At 36.9% G+C, this 27,118-nt stretch overlaps 2 long non-coding RNA genes across 4 annotated transcripts in view; one reads left to right on the forward strand and one right to left on the reverse strand.

The window, feature by feature from the left end:
* Nucleotides 1–570: 570 nt before the first annotated feature.
* The window catches only part of LOC141561660 (uncharacterized), a 42,807-nt gene continuing 16,259 nt past the window's right edge, over nucleotides 571–27,118 (reverse strand). The window contains exons 2-4 of one of the 3 annotated variants that reach the window (XR_012488109.1): nucleotides 4,180–4,260; nucleotides 857–1,045; nucleotides 571–759 (exon numbers count right to left, since the gene is read on the reverse strand). This is a non-coding gene — a long non-coding RNA (uncharacterized LOC141561660). Of the gene's footprint in view, nucleotides 760–856; nucleotides 1,064–4,179; nucleotides 4,261–27,118 lie in introns of all 3 variants that reach the window. The other 2 variants (XR_012488107.1, XR_012488108.1) reach the window with 2 other exon arrangements.
* On the forward strand, nucleotides 13,314–18,498 carry LOC141559540 (uncharacterized). Its single transcript, XR_012487472.1, has 3 exons — nucleotides 13,314–13,365; nucleotides 16,452–16,616; nucleotides 16,729–18,498. It is a non-coding gene; the product is annotated as an uncharacterized LOC141559540 (long non-coding RNA).

A 27,118-nucleotide genomic window follows, 5' to 3' on the forward strand; every position in this document is an offset into this window, starting at 1 on the left:
GCATCTCTGTACTGCTAGACTGAATGAAGCAAATTCTGACAAATACCAGCATATGTATTAATCAAACATGAAGGCTGAGCCACTGTCACTCTGTAATTTGAAATCCCCCACATAAGATATATGTGGAAAGTCTATTTGCCAGTCTTCTGGATAGGTACTTCTCCTCTGAAGAGGGGTTTAATAGCACTGTCAGGATTCACTTGGGCACAAAATGTGCAACTTGACCAACATAATGGTTTTTCTCTTGGCTTTTGACTAATGTTTTGCAAGAGATTGGAGGAAATTCTCTGTGGCTTAATGTAAAGAAATTTCTGTTGGCTTGTCCCTGGAATTAGTAACTGGCCTGAGCATGTATAAAATGAGATGCAAAGAGAATATTTGTTTTGTAAAGGCCCTTTATGAGACAAAATATAAAATATAAGAATTGGGTGGCTGGGGAGTAATGGATTAATGGGGATCCTCTCTTTGTGGCACAAAGTACAAATCTAATAACATACGGGTAAAATTTTTCATTGATGTAACACAAAATATTCCATAAATTATGTTCAAAGAAAACTGATCACATTAAAATTCTCTTCACATTAGGGAAGATGTTTTAATTAGTTTCAATAGCCACAAAAAGTCAAGAACCACAGTTTGTATCAACAGAAGCAATGAAGGATGATCTTCCTATAGACAGCATCAGCTGACTTAATTGTTGAAGATGATATTTTCAGATTGTGGCTTTAACTGACCATTTGCTCTGCTTTTAGAAATTTTCTACAAGAGGAAAACAGAATCATGATTATAATAGCAGCAAACTGATCCTTCAGACTGAAGCCTAAAGACACATATACAGCCGAATAAATATCCTTACCTCTGTTTGACTTCAGATATGAGACAGTTGAACACCAGTCATGGAGTAACAATTCCAAGTGGAAAACATTCCTAGTCAAAGGAACCCAATTGAGAAGTTGAGCCAGAAGCATCACACCTTAAGGAAAGCATATGCCCAAACACAGACCTTCACCCGTAGCAGTTCTGGAATCACATCCCTCTGATAAACCTAAATTCAAAAGTTTTCCTTGTAAAAAAAATTAAATCATTTTAGATTTCTTCCTTTTCCCCCTACAAAGAATCGTAAGACATTTTTAAAATACAGAGAAAAGTTCAACAAAATGGACCAATATATATAAAAACCATTGCTTTTTATTTGTGAAGCTTCTACTTCAGAAGTCAGTAGGCACAGCTGTGTCTTCTCATATTTCATTTCTGGAGTTTAATGTGATTGTTCTAATTACATTGTCTTAATTACTGCTTATTTCCATTTTACTTCAGAGGTATGTGATTGAAATCTTGACTTGGTTTTGTCTCAATACAGTTGAGGAGAGAATGATGTGATTGTGATCTCCTAATAAAAGGGGAAATGATATGATTTATAATCTCAGGAATATTATGCCATGACTGCAGGTGATCTTTAGACTGCCTTGTCTGAACTTTCTGACTCTAAAGGTGTTGCCTTAGTAATACACACACACACACACACACACACAGAGTAACCTTTATTTTAGTTTATCTGTTTTTGAAGTTGATGTGATATTTCCAAGAGAGCCTTGTGAAATGAGGATCAACACATAATCTGGAGATGATTTGCCTTTAAAGGTTGAGGTCAGCTCTTAAGGCAAAGGGGAGACAGTTGTTTTAGGTTGTGCTGGGGCCGATGCTGCATCTGCAAGGGCAATCAACACTAACTGGAATTAACTTCTAAGCTATAAAAATTAGCTTATTCGGAGGCATCCTTGGAAGTGAGGCATGAGCATAGTGGTAATTCATAAAATTCAAACTAGGAAACTAAGACATATCAGTGATTTATTTTACTATTTAGATTAGGCATTTCACTCACTAAGTGAGACCAGATTTGATTAGTTGCCCCAATACCTTAAATTTTTACTAAGGTTAGTGCGTGCTCTAAAAAGGCACTATGCGTGCTTCACTTCAATTGGATTCCAAGAGAAGTTACCAGTGGCACTTTTGCTTCTTGATTTGAAGATGGTCTAACATTGCTTCTTGATTTGAAGATGGTCTAACATATCTTTTTAAGACATCTCATGACAGCAGCCCAGAACCCCAACATTTTGGAGTGTTCAGCTTCTAACCTCAACATTTGGGGACCCATAGAGGCAAAGTCTAGCTTTTACCTCATCCATTTTGAGGTGAGACCCTCTATAGATAACATACACACAGAGACTAGTTTGGCTATAAGGTCTCAAAAATCAGGAGGCCAATTTTCTTATATACTGTTATCAATCAAAGCTCAAGGCCAACAATAGGTCTCATTTCCATTTAAATTAATATTTTAAAATAAATTTTGCATTTGGTGTCACTGTACATCTCTAATTTTTTTTTAATATTAGGATTCACTTAGAACAGTAGAAAGGACTTGCACTTTAAAGTAGAGAAAACTGTAGTTCCAACTTGGCCACATTGAAAGCTAGTTACTTAAAGATGTAGATCTGCTAATCTGCTAAAAACATCTTAGATCCTGGAAATTTTGAGATCATTAAGGAGACTGGCAAGAATGAGACTATAGACTTAATTCCAGGAATTCACTACTTTCTGAAACATCTTTTTCAGATACCATCTATACAAATTAATTTCAAGAATCACATGTAATAAAGAGGGGGAAAATAGACCAAAAATTAACTGGAAACTAGTGACTGAACCAAATCATAGAAACAATTGATAATTTTATTCAAGAGAATAATGAGACAACATATAAAATTTTAGATGCTTACTGCATAAAATAAAAAAAAGTTGAATTGAGTGTGCAACTAAAACTATCAAACATGAAAAAGAACCTTCCACCAATGAAGAGGAAATTGAAGCAATAATTAGGAGCTATTTTCCCCAACTGTATGCCAATAAATGATAATCTAAGTGAAATGAATATTTACAAAAATATAGATTGCCCAGATTGACAGAGAAAATTTAAATAGTCCAAAGCCAGTGGATTTACATGTGAATTCTATCATCTATCAAACATTTAAAGAACACTTAATTCCAATATCATGCAAACTCTTTGGGAAAAATAGGTAAAGAAGGGAGTATTGTCAAATCCCTTTTATGACACAAATGTGGCACTGATAACTAAAACCAGGAAGAGCAAAAAAAAAAATTACAGACCAATTTCCCTAATGAATATTGATGCAAAAAAAATTAGCAAAAAGAGATTACAGCAAATTATCACCAAGATAATACACTATGACCAAGTGGGTTTTATAATAGCAATGGGGGGCTGGTTCATTATTAGATAATTGACTATATCAATAACCAAACTAATATCTATTGATGCAGAAAAAGCATCTGACAAAATCCAGCACCCATTAAAAATAGAGTATAGGAATGGAGTTTTCATTAAAGAAGTTTTCCTTAAAATTATCAATAGCATCTATTTAAAGTCATCAGCAACCATCAGATGTAATAGGGATAAACTAGAACCATTAAGATCAGGAGTGAAGCAAGGTTGCCCACTATCACCATTACTATTCAATATTGTATTAAAAAGAGATTAAAAGGAATTAAGAGTAGGTAATGAGGAAACCAAATTATCACACTTTGCAAATATGATGGTGTATTTAGAGAATTGTACCTAGAGAATCCTAAAGAATAACTAAACTACTTGACACAATTCACAATTTTAGCAAGGTTGTAGGATACAAAATAAATCCACATAAATCAGCATTTTTACATACCATCAATATCCAAGAGATTACAAGAGATACAAAGGGAAATTACATTTAAAGTAACTATAGATAATATAAAATAGTTTGGAGTCTACCTGCTAAAGCAAAGTCAGGAACTATATGAACACAACTACAAAATTCCTTCCACACAAATATTTAATGAAATAGAAGACTATCAAGTGCTCGTGGGTAGACAGAGTATCCTCTCTATGGGTAAGATTCCAATTTGGGGATCTCTCTATTATGACTTAAATAGCCCATGGACTTTTTAAGTTCTCCTATAAATTCTTTCTGGGTAGGTAGCCATTTAATGTTATTCTAGGTAGAAGAGGCTTTTTTTTTTCTTTCACTGTCCTCTGAAGATGAACTCTGGTATTCTCTCTTCACACAGGAAATTTTTAGGGTTGCAGTTTTCTTTGACTATTCATTTTTAAGTGAGAAGTATTAGTCTAAGTACCTCTTAATTCTGAGTTTGGGGGATGATACCTCTAGCTTCATTTCAGTGCTCCTGGAATCCCAAATCCAAAGCTCCAAACTCCTATAAGTATTGATAGAAAGCAAAAAGTGACTGGAAATTACCCTGAAAATGACCACCAGGTCTCAGTATCAAAAAATCAAGACCAAAAGGGAAGGTCTAAAATGTCCATTGACCCTCAGGATACAAGTTTTTACCACCCCTTTTATTATGAGTGCATCCAATCACAAACTCCAAGCAGAACTTCTAAGATCTTGGTTTTTTTTTTTTTTTTTTTTTTTTTTTTTTCTCAGATTGTCAAGGAAGACAAAAATATTTGTTTTTATATTTTTAAATGAAATGTTTCATGTGACTTCAAAATGTGTGTCATCTTGTGTCATTTTTTAAATTTTAGGAATTTAGGAGAATCTTTTTTCCCCTTTTTATACACATTTTAATTTGGATTGATTTGATTAAATTAGATTATGAAACTGTGCTAACTGGTCTACTATAGATTTGTTCTTTTATAATCTTGTCTGGACCTTCACTGCTACAAGGCAGACTTTTGATACTTCTTAAATGAACTCACTGCCCAAGGCAATTCTTCTTAAGTTTTACATCCTTCCTGACACTTTCCATGGTTCCACCTCCTCTATTTTTCTAAAAAGTAGACGAGTCATTGAGAGCTCCTCTTCTCCCTTTGTCAGTTTCACCCTCTTCACCTGATTGAGATTGAGAGAAAAAAGATAGACACAGTGATAACCAGAGAGAGAGAGAGACAAAGAAGGAGGAGAGGGAAAAGGAACAAAAAAAGGAAAGTGAGCAGAAGAGTGGAAGTAGGGAGAAAGGGGGAAGAAAGAAGAGACAGGAATAAACTAAGACAAAGAGATAGTAAGAGAGCTGGAGACACAGGTACAAAGATTGAGAGAAGAAAAAAGTGTTATTTTAAATATCATATTGGATTTTATTTTCGTTGGGGAATGCCTTCCTTAATAAGGAAGCTGGTAGCCATAGAGAATCCAGCACAGACTGGAACTTGACCAGCTAAGGTGCTGCCTGCTTCCTCTTCTAGAAGTCCTTATAGATGAGAGGCTTCATGGTAGTTACTTTTGTGGGTGTGGGGATACCAGAATATGTGTAGAAGGGGGAATGAGAAAGTTTGTCTATCTGTGGGGTATGCTGTTCTGGAGGAAATTTTCTCTACAATTGAATGTGAAAGACATTCCTTGTTACAGCAATGGGAAATGAAAGAAATGCTTCTTCCTCTATCCTCAATGGAGAAGCAACTAGAATACAATTGTTATCTTGAGATAACGACTCTAGGGAGATAACACAAACCACCTGAGCCTCTGCTAATTACAAAATGGATTTTTGTTCTTATTCCTAATAAGTTATTATTCTGTTAAATGAAGAGGAAAAATGATCCTGGGAGTAATGACCAAAGTTCAAATTCAATCTCAAAATATAGCTGAGGCCAATCATTTAACCCATTTGCCTCAGTTTATCCAACTGTAAAAGTAGGATAAGAGCACTCTACCTCCCAGAGTTGTAAGAAACAAATGAGATAGGATATCCACAAAGGCCATTTAGCATAGTGCAGACGACAGATGTTTTATTTTCTTCCTCCCTGATGTGAATCTAAGATTGCCTCTAGTGCTAATTGCTTAAAACTTTCAAGCAAGCTCCCTCCCCAGTTAAAATGAACCATGGGAGAGTTGTGGATCCCCTTAGCATGAGATGAGATGGGGAAGACTGGTGTTGAGGCAGACGCCTAAGTGTGAAACCCAGAAATGGTAAAGGGGACTGTACCATTAAGGGGTGGGTCGGTTCTCCAAAAGCCCCCCAGCTGTGAATCATAACACACTTGAAGGAATTGGAAATCAGCCTTTACAGATATTGCCTATAAATTGGGAATGAAATAAATGGAAGGCAAGAGGGAAGAAGAGGGACATCAAAGAATGGAACTGCTTCCCAGTCTCTTTGTATTATCATCCTTTCACATGAAGGGATCCATTCTGCTGGTCAGAAGTAAATCCCCAGTAACCACTAGCAGGATGCTCCCATAACAGACTGGCATCAAACTTCTTACTTTTGTGTGTGTGTTGTGGATCCTCTGACATCTAGTGAAGCTTCTCTCACCTTTCTCCAAACCATTCTTTAAATTAAAAAAAAATCTGTAATCTTAAATCTAAAAGCATTCTCTCTTCTTTAATTGGAAAGTGGGCAGAGTTGTTCATTCTACCTAGAGGTATAGGAAATCCCTTCCTCACTGCAGATTGGTACCGGATCTGTTATTTCTTGTTATCGAGCTGGTTTACTGAAAGGCACTGAAAAGGTTAAGAAAGGCTTGTCCAAAGTAGGACTATTGTCAAATTTTTCAAGTTCTCTCATTCTGGACCTTCAGGCCCACACTTTAGTCATTACCCAGACCTTGTCTCTTGGAGACCTCCTTGGGGAAACAAGAAGCATGGATGGGAGTGACTGAAGTAATGAGCCTGGAAAGAATGTAGGATGTTGTGAAGACGCAAAGAATGTTGGGTCTACTCTAAAACATTTTGTGATTTGAGAAGTGCCCTAAGAAAATGCCATTTGAAAGCACAGCAAATAAATAAACTATCTATAGAGATTCATCCTCTTTACTGACACTTTGCTACAATGTTACTAAGAAGATAGCTCTTTCCTCCCCTCTATTTTATCATATAAGTGAGTTTCTCAGTCACTCTCTTGGGATTACTTTTAATGATGAGGAGAGGCAAGATGGGATGGAGAAAGGAGGAAATAAAGGGACCTGAAGGAAGGAACTGACCGCTTTAATCAATTGTGTTGGGGCTGGCTCTAAAGTAAAGAAATATTAGCTCAGTATTGAAAAGAAAAACCCAGGAAGAAGATAACTGGATTTACAAAAATAAATGTTCTAGGCTGGAAACAATTAGGGCCTTCTTGGGCTTCTACTCCTTTCTTGGGAGGATGGGGTAGTTATTGGAACTAGAATTCTTAGCACTCATTTCTTAAGATATCCATTCCCCCAGGAAATCCTTTAATAGCTGAATGGGGAGAAGAAATTAGATATTTCACAAGAGAAATTCATCAATTAATCCACAGGCATTTAGTAAGCACTTCTTCTTCTGTCATCCACTGTACTAAATGATGGAGATACAAAAAACAATAACAAAAACAATTTCATTCTAACAGAACAACAAATTTATAATAAATCAGAATATTCCAAATACTGAGTATATAGAAAGTAAAGAACAATGAATGAACATGTAGGTTATTACAATAATTTAGGGGAGGTGTAAAGGACCATAAGGTTGATAGACATGTGAGTGAGGAAAAGTGGGGGCACAGGAATAGAAAATTTCAGAAGAGGGCAGAATTCGGGGAAAAATCAGTCAATTAAACATTTATTCATTATCTATTTTGGGTCAAGCTCTGTATTGAGCACAAGATTGGGGGAAAGGGGGGAAGTTAACCAAGTAAAAAAAGAGACGGAGACTTAACAAAACAACTTTTTGAAAAAGAGAATTAGATAAAGGAAAGCCAGTGAAACAATAAGAGAATTAAAAATATCAATATGAAAAATGACAAAATAGAACAGAAAATGAAACATAAAAGCAATAGGGGCTGCTAGGTGGTGCAGTGGATAGAGTACCAGCCCTGAAGTCAGGAGGACCTGAGTTCAAATCTGACCTCAGACACTTAACTTTTCCTGACTGTGTGACTCTGGCAAGTCACTTAACCTCAACTTCCTCAGCAAAAAAAAAAAAAAAAAAAAAAAAAAAAAAAAAAAAAAAAAAATCTGAAAAACAAAACAAAAAGAAAAATTCTAGTAATAATCGGACTATCTAAAAGCTGTGACCTTGATACAATAATGCAAAAAATAATAAAAGTAAATTGTCATTTAGTGATAGAACAAGAGGGAAAATTAAAAATTGAAAAATAATTGATTAGACTGCCCTAGACATGCCCCAGCAACTCCCAGGAGTTGCAGAACTTAGCCATGGGGCTTCAAATCCCCCAGACCCTTCAAATGGAGGAAGCTTTGTGAGTTTTGGACAACAGTTAAAAATAAGTTTTTACCCATTGGATTCAGAGCATTCTAAAAGCTAAAGGCCATCTGCTGGCTAGCAGAAGGCTAATCAAATATCAGGATCTATTGCTAGACATTCCCAATTTATCTCTGGATGTGTCACACTCTCTCCACCCTGCCATCTTGCTTCCTGATACCACGCAGTCCAGTGACATTGTTCGTAGTTGTGAGGAAACTTTAGTCTACTCTAGTTGATCTGACTTGAAAAATGTTCCTCTCAACAATTCAGATACTGAATGGTTTACTGATGGATCCAGTTTTTTGAAGATGTGGAATAGAAAGGTAGGTGATTCCAAGATGAGCCTCAATGGTACTTTGGAGGCTAAATTGCTTCCCCAGAGACCTTTGCACAGAGGGCCAAACTCATTGTCTAAGCTTTAAAATTGGAGAAATTTTAGAGAGGGACCTTCTATACTGACTCCAAATGTGCCTTTCATGTTTGACATGCTCATGGGGCTTGCAAACAAATCTCCCTCCATATATGCAAAGGATCTCTTTCTAGTCCATCTTCTCCAGAGTGTCACCTTCTCTGCTTTTCCACTCACTCATTTTACTGACCACAAGCATGGCTATGTCACCCTCTCCTTAACTGGAATCCCTTGTTTCCAGTTAGCTACCTTCCCAGATAGCTATCATCTCTTTTTTTTTCCTCTGGCCCTTTGTGATTCAACACCCAGAGAAAGCCAACTAGAATCAATTCTCCCATTTCCTTTCACTCTCTTCTAAAGTGTCTGCAGGGAAATTTCTGACCTCACTATTTAACTGAAACCACTCCCTCCAAAGTTAATACCAATTAACACATCACTTCATTGCCAGAACCTATGCCCATTTCACAATCCTTAAAAGCTTCCTGACCTCTCTGTAAGCTCTGACACCTCCAAACACTCTCTACTCCTAAATACTTTTTTCTAGTCTCACCACTATGGCACCATTCTATCTTACCTGTTAGACTGTTTCTTCTCATTCTCCCTCTTTATTGGATCTTTGCCCAGGACATACTCACTAAACATTAGTGAATGTGTTCCTAGGGCTTTGTCCTTGGGGCCTCTTCTCTTTTCCAATGAATTCTTTTCACTTGATGATCCCATCATCTCTAGTTAATTGAAAGAGAATCTCTAAACTGATGATTCTCAAATCTACTCCTTCAGAAGTACTACTACTAACCTTCAGAATTCCCATCCTCAACTGCCTCCTGGACATCTCAAAGGGGATTTTCTATACACATCTTGAATTCAACATACCCCAAACTCAACTCATAACCCTGCTTCACAGAACTTCCACCTTTTAAACATTCCTAGTACTGTTGAGGGTACTATTTATACTGCTAGTTAACCAGATTGAAAACCTAGATGTGATCATAGAATTCTCACTCTCTTTCACCCCCACACCTCAACTATTAATCTTGTCCAGCTGGTTTTTGGCATTGTAATAGTTCCTTCATATGCAGCCTTCTGACATCTGGTATTGCTAATATCCTGAGGCAAATACTCTTCATCTCGTCTAGAAATAGCTTAATGATCAAAGTTTCTTTTCACTGTGGTCCTTCTTCTGGTCATCTGCCCAATTAATCTTTCCAAAGCACAGATCTATGTCACTTCCCCAACCCCCAACTCAATAAACTTCAGTGACTCCCTATGCCCTTTATGATCAAAGATAAAATTTTGTGTAGCATTCAAAGCCCTTCACAAACTGCCCCCTACTTTTCTAACCTCTTTAACCCTTTTTTTCATTTTTTTTCTTATTTATTTTATTTACAAAACATATGCATGGGTTAATTTTTCAACAACAGTTGTTCCCCTCTTTCCAATTTTTCCCCTCCTTCCTCTCACTCCCTCTACTACATGTTTAATCCTTATTTCTTCCTACTCACTACAGAATCCAGTGAAAACTGAAGTAAGAACTCCCTACTTGCAGAACCTCCCAATGGCACAGGTCTAGGAAGTGGCAGAAATAGGACTAGAGTTTGTCAGATCACATTGCCACTATAACCCTCAAAGCCCATCAACCAAGACCCTCTCTAATCTATCCTCTTTCCAGTCTTTTTCCATCTTCTATCCCATCTCAATATACTCTCAAATTCAGTGACACTAGTCTCATTGCTGCTTTTCACATGAGGTATTCCCTCTCTTATCTCTTGTGCATTTTCAATAGTGGTCCCTCATGCCTGCAATTCTCTCCTTCCTCATCTCTGCCTCCTGGATTCCCTGACTTCCTCCAAGTCACAGCAGAAACACCACCTTTTGTCAGAAGCCTTGCCTTTTAACCCACCATTTGAATGTCTTCTTGCAAAGATTTTCTCCAGTTGATATTATAGACAGCTAGGGAAAGAGAGGACAGTGGGAAATCATGAATGATAGATTGGGTGGAAGGACAAAGGGATTCTGACTATTGTCACAATGAATAGGACTATCCCCTTGAGTCAAAGAGGTTCATAAAGATGAAAAGGACAAATGCAAAAGCAGTTCCCCAAAGAGATTCTTTTTCTCCTTCCAAATTCTCCATAAGATTCATTAATGACCTCTCTCCTTCTCTTGGGTTTCGCTACAGAAGAAGCTGCTGATTGAGCGTAGAGAGAAGATGGTAGGGGAGGAAAAGAATATGCCTTTTTTTTCTGCTGAGGCAATTGGGATTAAGTGACTTGCCCAGGATCACACATCTAGGGAGTATTAAATATCTGATATCAGATTTTAACTCAAGTCCTCCTGACTTCAGGGCTGGGGATCTATACCATTTCACCACCTAGCCGCCCTAGAATAAGCCTTTTAATAATCACTTCCTCTATACCATGCTAAGTGCTTCATAAAGACAACTCATTTCATTCCCACAACTTTAGAACATTTTGGATTTGAAAGCTGAAGAGGATTGAGATTGTATACATTGATCAAGGATCAGATAGTCAAATCAGAGCCAGGACTTGATCTGAGGTCTTCTTGATTCTGAGTCCTGTACACTATGCATTGTACAACTCCACTATTGTGGAGAATAATCAGGTTCAAGAGTGTGAATGAAGATAAAGAGTGTTAGGGAAGAGAAAGAAGAGAAGATGGAAGATGGCAATTTTGTTGCCCTATCTGTTAGGGTTTTATTTTCTCTCCCTAACTAATGCTAATCTGTCCTTATTCCTAGGCCTATCAGAGAAAATCTAGTAAATATAATATCTTCAATCTCATCTCTGTTTTGAGGTCCTCAGAATCCTCTGGCTACTATCTCATAGAAAGTAGTTGAAGCCTAACAGAGCACCAAAGAGTTTAAATGAACAGCAATCTTAAACTTTATTCCTGTAAATCACATCTACCCTATGACCTCCTGCACATACCTTAGTATTGACCTCCCAGTCCAGGCTCCCAGTGGTAGTAAAAGGAGAAAAGGGGAAAGAGGGAAAAAAGGGAAAGAGAGAAAAAAGGGTAAGGGCACTTCTTGTCTCGAGCTTATATAGGGTCAATGAGGTCACAGACCAATCAGCGATGAAGTCTACCCACTTACATTTCAATTGAGCTTGCCTGACCTTTCTTTGGACCCTTACACCTATCAATAAAAAAAGCCATATTTCTGTCCTTGATTGTATAGATACTAGAGAAAACAAAGAGCTGAATCAAAAAGTTTTAGAGTGAAGCATATCAAATTCCCCTTATCTATCTACACTGGACACAAATATATTTTTCCTTATTAATGGACAGTCAGACAAAGATTAGAATTTTTAAAGTGCAGTGTTGAGAAATATTTTGAATCTTTGGCAAAGATACACTCTGGTTGGAAGAGTAATAAAACTGTTTAAGGAGAATCAGTGGGAAATACAGGTTGAAATTCAAATTAAGGCAAAGTGACTTGGGTTCAGGTTACTAACAAGCTTCCTGTCTCTGAACAAATATTACAGCTTGTGATGACAGAGGTGATTGGAGGGAGGCAAGTGGAATAAAGGGAAATGGTTCCTTGTGATGTCAATTCTACCTCACAATCCCTTACTAGGATAAAAGACCAAGAGTCTCATCAGCTGTGTTATGTGTGTAAGAGAGGAAGGGAGGAGAGACAGAGCCAGAGGGAGAGAGAGACAGATAGAGGAGGAGAGGGAGAGACAGACAGAGGCAAGAGAAAGAGAAAGAGTCAATGGAAGGAGAGGAGAGTGATAGGAGATAGAGGGAGAGGGTGCAATTGAGGGAGAAAGAGGAAGTGGAAGGGTTAGGGAGAGGGTTGGGCTAAAAGGGAGGGAGAAAGGGAAAGATATCTTTTTTTTTCTCTTGGAGAAGGGTAGGCACAGTTGTTTATTCTGCCTGTAGATATCAAATATAGATGTGGAGAATCCCTTTGTCACTGCAATTGAGTAGTTAATCTGTCACTTCTTAGACAACTGGATTGCTTCAAAGCACTAAAAGGCTTAAGAAAGGCTTGTCTAGGGGAGAATTATAGGTGAGGGTTTCAAGCTTCGCATTCTGAACCTTCTGGCCCATATTTTAGTTACTACTTTGACCTTATGTCTTGTGGATTTGAGAATAAAAATATGAGAAAACACAGGGATAAAAAGCAGGGATGGCAGCCCATGGATTGTAAGCATTAACAGGTCCATAGGATGTTGTAAAATTCAAAAATATTGGAACTACTCTCAGAAATTTTGTGATTTGGGCATTCTGAAAGAAGTTACCCACCCTCCATTTAAAATAAAAATTTTCAAATCATCGCAAACTTTACCTTTAAAGATTCTTCTTTTTACTGACAAGACATTTTGCCTACAATGTTTTATCCTTCATTTCTTCTATTGTCATACAAGTGTTTCTCAATTGTTCCCTTTGGATTACTTTTAATGATGAAGAGAGAGGATGGATGGGATGGAGAAAAGAGGAAACAGGGAAAGGGACCTATAAGAATGGATCATTTTAATCAATTGTGTTGAGGCTGATTCTAGTGTAAAAACATAATGGACAATGAAAAGCTATGATTAGGCTGTACCAAATTAGGGCCCTTCTTGAGCTGCTTACTACTCCTTTAGTTGGGAAGATGGGGTAGTTATTGGAATCAAGAGTTCTTAGTACTTATTTTGTTGACATTCTTTTCCCACAGGAAAACCTTGAAATACAACATGGAAAAAAGTGGATTATTTCCCCATGGTGAGAATCAATTAATCAACAAATGTAGTATTACTTGTTCTTATATCAGTCACTGTCCTAAATAAGGAAGATAGAAAAAAAAATACATTCATAAGAGGGATAGGACAGGAAGTACATAAACTAGAACATAGAATAAATACAGAGCATATAAAAATATCAGAAGGCATAATACATTTTTTAAAAAAATTTAGTTTTTTATTTACAAAGCATATGCATGGGTAATTTTTCAATACTGACCCTTGCAAAACTTTCTGTTACAACTTTTCCCTTCCTTCCCCCCATCCCTTCTCCTAGATGGCAGGTAGTCCAATACATGTTAAATATGTTAAAATAATATGTTAAATCCAATATATGTATACATATTTATACAGTTATCTTGCTACACAAGAAAAAATTGGATCTAGAAAGACAGGAAAAAAAAAACCTGGGAAAGAAAACAAAAATGCAAACACACAATAACAGGAGTGGAAATGCTATGTTGTAGTACACACTCATTTCCCATAGTTTTCTCTCTGGGTATAGATGGTTCTCTTCATTACTAAACAATTGGAACTAGTTTGAATCATCTCATTGTTGAAGAGAGCCTCGTCCATCAGAGCTGATCATCGTCTTGTGGTTGCCATGTATAATGATCTCCTGATTCATTTCATTTAGCTCATTTCACTTAGCATCAGTTCATGTAAATATCTCCAAGCCTCTCTGTATTCATCCTGCTGATCATTTCTTACAGAGCAATAGTATTCCATAGCGTTCATATACCACAATTTATTCAACCATTCTCCAATTGATGGGCATTCACTCAGTTTCCAGTTTCTAGCCACTAAAAAAAAAAAAAGTGCTTCCACAAACATTTTTGCTCATGTGGTTCTCTTTCTTTTCTTTTAAATCTCTTTGGGATATAAGCCCAGTAGTAGCACTGCTCAATCAAAGGGTATGCACAGTTTGATAACTTTTTGAGTATAGTTCCAAACTGCTATTCAGAATGGCTGAATTCATTCACAATTCCACCAACAATGTATCAGTGTCCCAGTTTTCCTACATCCCTCCGACATTCATCCTTGTCTTTTCCTGTCATCTTAGCCAATCTGAGAGGTGTATAGTGGTATCAGAGTTGTCTTAATTTGCATTTCTCTATCAGTAATGATTTGGAGCACCTTTTCATATGACTAGAAATAGTTTCAATTTCTTCACCTGAAAATTGTTAATATCCTTTGACCATTTGTCAATAGAAGAATGGCTTGATTTCTTATAAATTTGAGTCAATTCTCTATATATTTTGGAAATGAGGTCTTTATTAGAACCTTTAATTGTAAAAATGTTTTCCCAGTTTATTGCTTCCCTTCTAATCTTATCTGCATTAGATTTGTTTGTACAAAATCTTTTTAACTTAATATAAGCAAAATTTTCTATTTTGTAATCAATAATGGTCTCTAGTTCTTCTTTGGTTACAAATTCAGAAGACATAATCCTAATGGAACAATGAGACTTTCAGAAGAATTTAGGAGAGAGGTATACAGGGTCACCAGGTTGATAACTATAGGAATAAAGAAAAGAAAATCTCTGAGGGGGAAATGTTGAGGAAGATAAAAAGAAAAATAAATAAAAGAATGATATGTGTGTAGGCTAAGAAAGGAGAATTGTGGATGACTGAGCCTGCAAACCTGGGTACAGAAAAGGGAATTTCAGAAGAGGGCAGGGGGAAGGGGGACAAAAAACAAATTTTGTTTTGGAAAGGTTGAGATGAAGGTGCAATTGGGCCTCCAGGTCAAAATATCTAGATGTTAGGTAGGAATTGGGGAAGAGAGCTCCAGAGACTGAGGCTGGATCAATATACCTGGGAATGTTTTTGAGCTTTATCTATTTACATTCCTACATGGGAGGAGGATGGCCCAACTCTTTAGGACATTCTCCTTATTATGGCAGTTAGCAAGTTAGAATGAGTGTTACATACTGGGAAGGGGATGTAAATTGAATATGAAAGGATAATACATTTTTTTAAAAAGATGAAAAATTAGAAGTGAGATAGGAATGTACTGGGAAAAGGGAATGGAAGAAGTGGAATGGTATAAATTATGTGTCTTAAGAAAAAGAGGCAAGAAAAAAGCTTTTCCAGTGGAGGGGAAGAGTGGGAGGAGAGGAGGTTGTGAGTGAACTTTGCTCTCATCAGAATTGGCTCAAATAGGAAATAACATAAATACTCAATAGAGGTATAGAAATCCACCTTAGCCTGAAGGAAAATAGGAGGAAATATGGGAAGGAGGGAGGCTGGATAGTGATAAAAGAACAGGTCATATTGAGAGACAGGGTGAAAGGAGAAAGAATAAATGGAAAATACAATCAGCAATAGGAAGTGTAAAAACAAAATTTTGAAGCAAGTTTCTCTGATGGAATATCATTGTTCTCAAGAAAATGATCAGAAAAGACCCTGGAAAGTCCCTGCATAAAGTGAAATATATCATAACAAAATAGCAGCAATGTTCTGGGGTGACCAGCTGTAAGTGACTTTGCTATTCTCAATAGTACAATTTCTCTGAACTACTCTGAAGGACTTAGGATAAAAAATCCTTTCCTATTCACAGAATATATCTGAATATAGATCAAAGCATTGTTTCTCTCTTTCTCTCTTTATTTTTAACTTCATTTTTCTTGAGAGTTATTTTCATTAGGATGGGAGATCCATAGTTTCTTTCAAAACTTCACATTTATGAAATGTTTTGCATAACTTTATATATGGTTTCTTAATTATGGATGAGGATTAGGAAGAGAACCTAAATCTACAAAGCAAAAATCTTAAAAACAATTGCAAAAGAAAATATTTTGAATGTAATGGGTAAAACATTAAATAAATTTTTAAAAAAGACAGTTCATTCAATTCTACCCTTTGGAAGTATTAGTAACTTTGCATTTCAATTAGTAAAACTCAACTGAATGAGAAACCAGAGTGCAGAGTTTAAGAGTGAAAGGGGAAAGAGTAAGTGGAAGTAACATGGTAGATCATAATCCCTGTTCTGTTCTGCTATCTTTCCCACCCACAATGCTTCCTGATTCTTTGCCCTTTGCTCATATGTTCTGTTCTTCATTCACAGACTTAGTCCAGGTGCAACAAAAAAATCTATTTCAGAAGGCAAAATCAATGTTTCTTCCTGATCCCCCTCATTGGATTGCACCTTTGGGATCTACCATTGAGCAGGTGTCCCACCTCAAGGGTGAAGATGTTGAGGAGAGAGTGAAAGGGGAAAGAATAAGTGGAGGTAACATCATTCTTGGTAGATCATGATCCCCATTCTGCTACTATCTTTCCCACCCTCAATCTGTTTCCTGATTCTTTGCCCTTTGCTCATATGCTCCCTTCTTTATTCACAGACTTGGTCCAGGCACAGCAGAAAAATCTATTACAGAAGGCAAAATCTGTGCTTCTCCCCGATCCCCCTCACCGGATTGCACCTTTGGGATCCACCATTGAGACGGTGTCCCACCTCAAGGGTGAGGATGTCAGGTCAAGGACAGAGAAGGTCCCAACATGGGTGAGAAATTTTTTCTTGGCGGCACCTCACATGACATTGCCTGTGCCTCTTATAATGGTAGGGCCACTTCTACACCTCCAGAACCATCAAGCAGGCACCCCAGCTTTTCCGGTCAGTGCCCCTTCCAAGAGGTTCTATAAAATTCATCCTGCCTCATCCTTGCAAAACAAGACTTGAATGTTTTGGACACTAAGCTCCATTTTAGAGCTTAATTTTTTTTTCTTGTGGAGGATTCTGGGAGTCAAATAGACTGTTAAAATTTCAAGCTCTCCTGATTTCCCCCACAAATTGAACAACTTTGCCTCAATGCATATATAGACTATTTAAAAAAGATGACTGGGGAAGGACCAGGGGTTTTTTACATACAATATAAGATCATCTAAAGAAAGCTATTGGGTTTAGGATTAACCTGTCAGAAGTGCAAAAACCTCCAGGCTAAATCCACAGAAAGAACAATTCGAACAGGATCCCTCAGGACTAACTGGGTGTAGCTGGAACCTCAGCAGGAACCACAGAGACTTTGGTCTCCAGAATATTTGTCAAATTGAAGTCTGAGTCCTAGAGGTCTGAGGGAACTTGGGCTGCAATTAGGATCATGGAATCCAGCCGCTATTCTAAGAACCTGAGAACATGGCCCTGGCAAAAAGGAACCCAAACCAGAAGTGCAGAAGCAGTGGGGCAGGGACACTGCTGGCTGCCAATATTATCAGGAGGGTGGAGCTCTTGAAGTCTGGGATTCCTGATCAGAGGGCAGAGCTGAAGGACAGCTTGAGGCACTCTCTCCCCACACAACGTTTAGAGGTGGTTTACACTAATAACTTATTTTTCAAAATGGACCTGCAAAGAACCCCACCATTGAAAACATGTTATGGAAACAGGGAGGTTCATTTTCCAGGACACATTAGTAAAGCTTATACCCCCAAAGAGTAACATGAAATGGCTCTCCATACAAAGAGAATTTATGAAACAACTCAAAAGAATTTAAAAATCAAATGAGAAAGACATGGAGGAAGAGCTAAAAATAAATAAAAGCCATCCAAGAAAAATCAGAAGATTATGGAAAAAATGTTAAACAACTTCCAAAGGAGAATATAGAGTCTCCAAAATGAAAATAAATTTTTGAAAATGGGGATCAGGCAAGGAGAAGCCAGGGAAGCTACTGATGAACTAAGAAATAACAAAACAGATTGTAACCTTGAAAAAATGGAGCAGGACTTTCAGGGGTGGAGCCAAGATGGAAGAGACAACACACTTTTCTTGCAGACCTTCTCCTACAACCATCAGACTAATTAGCAAATCCAGCCTCTGAATTAGCTCTGGACCAGCAGAACCCACAAATATTGGGAGCGCAACATATTAACCAGCAAAAGATAATTTCAAAGATCCCCAGAAAAGGTCCATTTCAACTGGAAATGGATGGAAGGCAGTCAAGCACAAGCAGCTGAGCACAAAAACCAACAGAGTCCCAGGGCTCCATAGGTGTGCGAACTTTGTGGAGCACTATAGATTCCATATGGCAGAGAATCTATGGGGAGTAATCTACAGCAGCAGTGTTGGCTACTTTGCCCTGGCTGCAAGCCAGTAGATGAGCCAAGAAGTTAGAAAACATCCAATACAAACACAAAGGTAAATAGTGAACCCTGAAAAGCCAGAATCTCATGGGACCTGGCTATGCCCACCCAGCACTGGGAGTGAGTCAGTGAGTCAGCACTGACTCAGTGCAGACACTTGCTGCTTCAAGAGGAAGGAAGCCACTGCTTGTAGAGGAAGCTTGGAAAACCTCCACTACCCTAAAAGCAGACCCTAACTTTTGTTTTAAAAATGAATCAAAAAAGTTAGAGAACTCTGATGATAGACAGCTTCTATGGTGAAAGAGAAGAGATATCAAATCCTGAGGAGACTAAAGGCAGTTAGTCTCCAGATGAAACCCCAAAAGGTGATCTACCTGGTCAATCCCCATCCCAACAAGGCTCTCCTAGAAGAAATTTAAAAGAGAGCTAGTAGAAAAATGGGGAAAGGAAATGAAAACTTTGTAAGAGGGTTTGGAAAAGGCATATAACTCATTGAAAGATAGATTTAATAAAGTGAAAAAAGAAAACAACTCCCAGAAAAACAGAATTTGTGAAACAGATAAAGAAAATAACTCCTTAAAAAACAGAATTTGTGAAATAGAAGAAAATTCTGTAGGAAAAAACAACTCTTAAAAATTCAATTGGACAATTACAAAAAGAAGTTAAAAAAAAAGTAAATGAAGAAAATAATTCACTAAAATTTAGAACTGAACAAATGGAAATGAATGACTCAATGAGACAAGACTCAGTCAAGCAAAACCAAAAAAAAAGAAAAAGAAAAAAAAATAGAAAAAGATGTAAAATACTTAATTGGGAAAACTGACCTGAAAAATAGATCTAGGAGAAATAATCTAAGAATTATGGAACTCCTTGAAATCTATGATGAAAAAAGAGTTTAGACACTATTTTTCAGGAAATCATCAAAGGGAACTGCCTGGATGTTATAGAATCAGAAAGTAAAATGGCCATTGAAAGAATTCACTGAATAACACTCAAGGAATATCGTGGCTAAATTTCAGAACTATCAGACTAAGGAAAAAAATATTACAAGCAGCCAAAAAGAAACAATTTAAATACTGAGGAGCTATAATAAGGATTATTCAGGACCTAGCAGCTTCCAATTTAAAGGATTGAAGGACCTGAAATCTAATATTCCAAAAGGCAAAAGAACTTGGAATGCAAACAAGAATAAATTACCCTGCTTAAACTGAACATTTTCTTTCAGGGAGGAAAATGGACATTCAATGAAACTGGTGAATTCCATTTTTTATGAAAAGACCAGAGCTAAAAAAAAAAAAAAGACCTTCAAATATTATAACTCAAGAGAAGCATAAAAAGGTAAAAAGGAAAAAAAAAAACTCTGAGAACTATTTCTGTTATGGATATACATAGAGAATACTTGTGTAATCTGATTTTACTGTTATAATATAAAACTAGAGGTGGAAAGGAGATTGTAATAGAAAAAAGGGGAAAGTGAAGGTAAAATGAGGAAAATTATATCTCAGGATGAGGCAAAGAAAACCAATTATAATTGAGGAAAAGAAGGGAGGGTGATGAATATTGTATGATTCTCCATCAGATTTGGCTCAAAAAAAAAATATTACATATATTTGGTTTCACCAAGAAATTTCTCTCATCTTAAAGAAAAGTGGGAGGGGAAAAGCAAAAAGGGAAGAGGTAGGCTAAATAGAAGTGAAAACAGAAATAGTAGGGGAAACATAAGGGGGAGGATTTCTGAAGGGGGAGGACTGCTTGAGAGGCAAGTAGTGCTCATAAGTAAAATTCTTATAAGTAAAAAAAGGGGGGGAAGGAAAGAGAAAAGTATAATTTGGAGTTAATAAGATGGCAGGAAATACAGAATTAGTAGTTTTAACTGTAAAAGTGAATGGGGATGAGCTCTCCCATAAAACATAAGCAGATAACAAAATGAATTAAAAGCCAGAATTCTCCAATAGATTGTTTACAAGAAACACATTTAAAGCAGAGCAATACATACAGAGTGAAATTCAAACCAGTTCCACTTGTTCAGTGATGAGAGTCGTCTACACCCAGAGAGAGAACTGTGGGAATGGAATGTGGAACACAGCATAGCATTCTCACTCTGTTATTTCCTTGCATTTTCTTTGTTTTTCCGTTACTTCCTTCTTGATCTGATTTTTCCTGTGCAACCAAGATAACTGTATAAATATGTATACATAAGTTGGATTTAACATGTATTTCAACATATTTAACATATATTGCACTACCTGCCAGCTAGGGGAGGGGATGAGGAGGGAGGGGGAAGGAGGGGAAAATTTGGAACAAAAGGTTTTGCAAGGGTCAATGTTGGAAAAATTACCCATGCATATGCTTTGTTAAATAAATGAATTAAAAGAAAAAAGCAAAAATAGAGCAGAATGTGCAACATAAGTTTTGGAGAAAAGATTAAGAGGAGAACATATAAGAATTGGACAGTGTGACCAAAATAGAATCTTGATACAATAATACAAGAAATAATGCAGTAAAATTGCCCTGGAGTAATAGAACATGAGGGGAAAGTAGAAATAGAAAACATCCACCAATTACCACCTCAATGAAATATTTTGTGGAACATAACATATGAATATTTATGCCAAATTTTGAAAACCCCAGATCAAACAAAATTTTTCAAAAAACAGTAACAAAATATGCTGGAGCTACAATTGGAATTATACAAGATTTGTCAGCAATCACAATAAAAAACAGGAAATACATCTACCAACAATCAAAAGAACAAGTTCTGAGGTCAAAAATGTCATTCTATCCAAATTTTGAATTCGGGAAACAAAAACATTCAATGATTCAGGACTTTCAATCAACCAAACCTGAAGTTAAATGAAAATTTAACATAAAAGAGCCAATGTCAAATATTCATTTTAAGGAATTCAGCATGTACAAACTGTTTAAAAATGGACAAATTTATTTTTTTACATGGGAAATAAATGTATGTTTAAGATGCATATCAACAATAGAGCATACCATTCAAAAGAAAGTTGGGCAGAGTTGATGTAAAAATATTAATCATGTTGTACAAATGAGGTCCAGAGGAATAGGCAGAGACTTTATTAGGGGAGACAAGGGTACAAAAGTACAAAAGTACAAAGTACTTTAAAAAACTTTAAAAGCAATGAGTTCAATGGGCAACCCCACACACATATACCAGGAAGGGCAATAGCACCCTCCAAAATCTACAAAGAAATAAAGGGTGAGGGATGGGTTGTTAAGGACTACGCCTAAATACAAAATCCAGAAAACTTGTAAAGGTAACCCTTTATCGGAGGACTCTACCATTCAGGAGCAGGTCAGTTCTCTGAAAGCCCCCAGAGCTGTGAATCACAACACACTTGAAGGAATTGCAAATCAGCCTTTACTGACACAGATGTTGCTTGTGGCAAGAGGGAAGAGGTGGTCAGAGAATACAGCTGCCTCTCAGTCTCCTTGTATCATCTCACATGAAAGGATTTATTTAGTTGGTCAGAATTAGATCCCTAGCAGCCACTAGCAAGTTGATTCCCATAATAAATGGTGCCCGAACAGGGACTCAAGCACCACAAGAAGCTCAAGAGAAACAAGAAGCAGCAGCACTTGAGTAGAATCTTCCCAGTAGGAGCAGCACTTGAGAACTGTTCATGAGTAGGATCTTCCCAGAATAGGATGGAAAAGATTTTGATAGCGATGTTTATATTCCTTAGCTTGCAGACTCAGATAACAGACCCTTCACAAAATTGGACAAACTTACTGACCATGCTATTGAAGGAAAAACAAGTGTTTCCATTAAAAAAAAAAAAAAAAAAAAATCAAGGACCATGCCTAAGGGTGAAACCCAGAAAGCCTGTAAAGGGTTAAAGGAGACTGTATCATTAAGGGTTAGGTCAGTTCTCTGAAAGCCCCCACAGCTGTGAATCATGACACACTAGAAGGAATTGCAAATCAGCCTTTACTGATGCAGATGTTGCTTGTGAATTGGGAATGAAATCAGAGGGCAGAGGGAAGAGAGAAATCAGAGAATATAACTGCCTCAGTTATATTATCCTCTCAAATGAAGGGACCTATATTCTGGTCAGAATTAGATCCTCAGCCACTAGCAAGTTACTCCTGTAACAATAGAAATTGTTGGTATAGAATAGAAATAGAAATTAATGGTAAAGCAATTTAGAGATTTTTTTTTTTTTTTTTTTTTTTTTGAGGCTGGGGTTGTGACTTGCCCAGGGTCACACAGCTAGGAAGTGTTAAGTGTCTAAGACCAGATTTGAACTCGGGTCCTCCTGAATTCAAGGCTGGTGCTCTATCCACTGTGCCACCTAGCTGCTCCAGGGATCAGTATTAAAGCAAAAATTCAAACAAATCAGGTATTTGCAGGAGTGAGAATGAATCAAGCATTTAGTAAGCACTTGTACTTGTCAATCATCGTACTAAATCATAGAGATACAAGCAACAACAACAACAAAATTCAATGGAGAACAAATATATAAATTGGAATATACTTGTTAAATACAGATTATATAGAAAAATCAGAAGGCATAATCATATTGGAACATTGTGGCTATTAGAATAGTTTGAGAGATGTAGTGTTTCATGAAGTAGAAAATCTATGGAGGAGGAGTGTTGCTGAAGAAGGAATTCAAAGATGTGATAACTAATTGGAGGATATATAGGTAAGCAAGACAGAAGGCTTGTGAATGAACTCTGAGCCTGTAAATGTGGGATATAGGATAGGGAAATTTAGAAGAGGGACTTTTGGGGACAAAGAACAAGCTCTGTTTTGGACATGTTGAAATTCTGTGACAAATGGGGTATCAAGGTCAACATGTCTTAATACTTAATGTGGGAATTAGGGAGTAAAGCTCAGGACAGACTAGAGAAGCATCAGTAAATGTTTTAATAGTTTGCATAGAGATAATTGGATACCAGCAAAATTGATTAGGTCCCCAAATAGGAGCACATAGAGCAAAATGATGAGTGACAAAGGCATAGAGGGCATCACCACATGGGTCACCAGCCAAAGACACAAAATAGCAATCAGGTCATACAAGTTAAAGAACCTAGAGAAGAAACATGAAACCTCAGAAAACAGAATATCCTGAAGGAGAGAGAAGAAACTGCAATCAGAACTAAAAGTGTTTAGAGGGAGATCCTGAATGATCAGAATTAAAGAGAGTTCATTTTCTCTATTCCATTCACTAATAGAGGTTATTAGTGAATGGAATAAACTCAGGGAAGACTTCTCTTAAGAATGTGGCCTTAATTTATGGCCTAACTATAATTTAGGATTTTGCAATAAGTTGCACTACCCAAAGACATGGTGTTTAATTATTTTAGATAAATATATTTCCCTCCTATTTCTTCCTCCTCCAACCTTTTCATTAGCTTTAAAGTTAATATGGAAAAAAGTGTGTCATTGGCTAGTATTCTTTGTCTCTTGAAAGCAGCTTAGAACATAAATCCAGACTCCCAGCCAATGGGAAGAAGGGATGGGGGGGTTTCTGCATTTGGGTCAATATAATCCTGTGTTTTGCAGCTTGCACTTTGCACTTTTCTACTGACTACACCTTGTTTGTTGGGAGTTGCCTTTCTTGTGAGATCAAATCCTATTTGCTTTTTACTTAGAGTCTGATTTTAATTTAATATAGCTCTGAGGGCTCTTTCTGGGATATTTCCTGTTTGTGGGAACAATCTCTTCTATAACCAGTCCTTGGGTAGGTGCCCTCTGAAGAGTTCTCCAGTAGTCCTTGGACTCAGTTCAGAAACTCCTGCTCTGATTAGCTAAATTCCTCCAGAAAGTAGAAATGAAAGTAAAAGTAGAGCTCTGGAACCAGGCTAACAAAGATAGAAAATTCACCTCAGGAGATAAACCAGTGTAGAAATGTTTGGAATCAGTCTTATTCTGATCCAATACTTTTTTTGCTTTCTTCTACTTTTAACATTTTCACTAGGCTGAATTTTTTTTCCCCTTTATCCTATTCACCCATCCTTGTAGCAAGGAATGGGAGTAGGGGAGCTTGGAGAGCTTTTTATTTTAAAAACATAGAGAATTTTCTAACATTGACCCTTGTAAAAACCTTGTGTTCCAAAGTTTCCTTCTCCCAACCCCTCCCCTACCCTAGATGGCAAGTAATTCAATATATGTTAGACATGTTAAAATATATGTTGAATCTGATATACATATACAAAAATGTATGTGTCCCAGTTTTCCTGCATCCCCTCCAACATTCATCTTTTCCTGTCATCTTAGCCAATCTGAGAGGTATGTAGTCGTGCCTCAGAGTTGTCTTAATTTGCATTTTTCTGATCAATAGTGATTAAGAGAACCTTTTCATATGACTAAAAATGGTTTTAATTTTTTCATCCAAAAATTGTTCTTATCCAAAGAACAAATTGTTAAGGAATTATATATACTAGCAGTGTTCTCATCCCTTTAATTCCTTAGGAAGCAAGGATTGTGGTACAGACAACATCTTTGGAGTTTGTAGTTCCAGGAGTCTGGGTGCTTACTAAGAAGGAACAGAGTGAGAAGGACCTTAGAGGTTATTGATAACTGAGGTTGCAGTCTGGAGGCTGAGAAGGCATGGACTCATTACACCAGGGTTAAAGGATTTGTGGAGGAACCTCAAGAATGGATGGTTAAAGGGCAGCTAGAAGGCACAATGAATAGAGCACAGCCCTAAAGTCAGGAAGAGTTCAAATCTAGCCTCAGATACTTTACACTTCCTAGCTTCGTGACCCTGGGCAAATTACTAAATCCCAATTGCCTCAGGGGGAAAAAAAAAGAATGGACTGTTAAGAACAATCTATAACTTCTAAAATTGGCTTTGCACTTCGGAAATTAGAAATGTTTTGGTGGGAGGAGGAATTATGCTGGGAAAACAGGATGAACAGGTAGGAACATTGAGTTTAGCTCCTTCTCTGGGATTCTTGTTGATTCCTCTTAATTTGAAAGCTTATGTTTCTTGAAACCATCTTGTCAGCCCTGAGAAAAGAAGTTGTTAGGGTTTTTATATTTTCCAAAAGGAATTGGGTTTACTTAACATCTAGAAGTTTGTTACATTAGTCATCTTAAAGCTGTTCCCTTTGTTTAAGAAGATTCGGAGAACAATGGTCTGTGTTTTCATCCCTTTGAAGAGGGTTAATTTGTGTAATGTTGAATTTAAAATCATGTACTTAGATATGAAGATAAACTGTCAGTTTTCTAGAATGAATCTCTTACTGTTATCAGTATAAGATTATACTCAATGCTTATTTAGGATATGTGATCCTTGAGAGCTAGATTTACCTGAAGCTTTGATTAATGAGATTTACTATTTGAGATAAAATCTTTTGGGACTGATTAATTTGTAATCTTGAATTTAGTTATGATTATCTGATGGATCATCAAGTAGTAATTACTATTTGAAAGGACTATGCCACAAGCTACTCAGAGGTACATGATCCCAAATTGTAATAGGTAGAAGAAGTTAGTATCTGGACAACACTTAGAAGGACAACCTTGGCCTCTGCTTAAGGTGTGATCCTTTTGACTCAGTTTCCCATTGGTAATGCTTTGACTAAGAATCTACCTGATTATTCTCTAGGATGGCTATAAAGGTGGAAACTGACAAATACCTAAAGTCAAACTAAGCTAAGGATGCTTTATACTGTCATGTATGTGCTCTCAGGTCTGAAAGAGAAATTTTGAAGCTATTATAAACATGTTCTCTACTTTTTCCTCATAGCAAATTTCTATAATCGGAGCAAATGGTCAGTAGAAGCCATGAGTAAAGTTCATGTAAGATCTTGCAGTTTTCAATCTGAAAATGTGGTCATTATAACCTAAATAAGTGAGATTTGGCCTAGATCTGGTGCCAGGTGTATATATCTGCCTGTTCTTTTTAGCATTTCTGTTGTTGCTGGCTTTCGTGATAGACATCTTTATTTGTGAAGTTACCTAGTCCAATGACTGAGGATGCAAATGGTTTGGTGATAGGTAGCCCCAGATGGTAGTTGGGGCTACAGGGGCTACAAAGTCTCAATTTATAAGTTGAATAGGCTCATTAGGCTCCAGGTTGATAGTTAAAATAATTAAGGCACTGGATTGCTTAGCAGATTAGGTCCAGAGAGATTGGAGACCAAAGATGAGATGATTGAAGAAATGTATCAAAAAGAGTATGACAGGTTTTCAGACTTTAATAAATGAGGAGGAATTGAATTGGAGAAACTTGAGTGAAGATCTTTCATGAGAATGTGGCCTAAACCTATGGCTTAATTTGGGACTTTGAAATAAGTTGTGCTATATCCCAAAGCACAGGTTATTATCTTAGATAAACATACATTTCCCTTCTGACCTCACGCTCTGTCTTCCTGTCTATATAATCCTGTGTTTTCCAGCTTGCACTTTGCATTCTTTTACTGAGGATACCTTGTCTGTTGGATGTTGCCCTTTCTTGCAAGATTGGAATAAATGCTTGTTGCTTTTTATCTAGAGATTTTCTGATTTTAATTTGCATAAGGATTGATGTCTCACACATAAGTAACTTTTCATTTCAATTAGTAACATGCAATTGAATGAAGTGAGTTTAGAAGAGAGTAAATGGAGAAAGAATAAGTAGAGACATCAGTCAGTAAAACATTGTCTATTGTGAGTCAAGCTCCATACTAAGCACAAGG

Source organism: Sminthopsis crassicaudata, chromosome 3 (genome assembly GCF_048593235.1).
Source record: "Sminthopsis crassicaudata isolate SCR6 chromosome 3, ASM4859323v1, whole genome shotgun sequence".
Taxonomy (NCBI): Eukaryota; Metazoa; Chordata; class Mammalia; order Dasyuromorphia; family Dasyuridae; genus Sminthopsis; species Sminthopsis crassicaudata.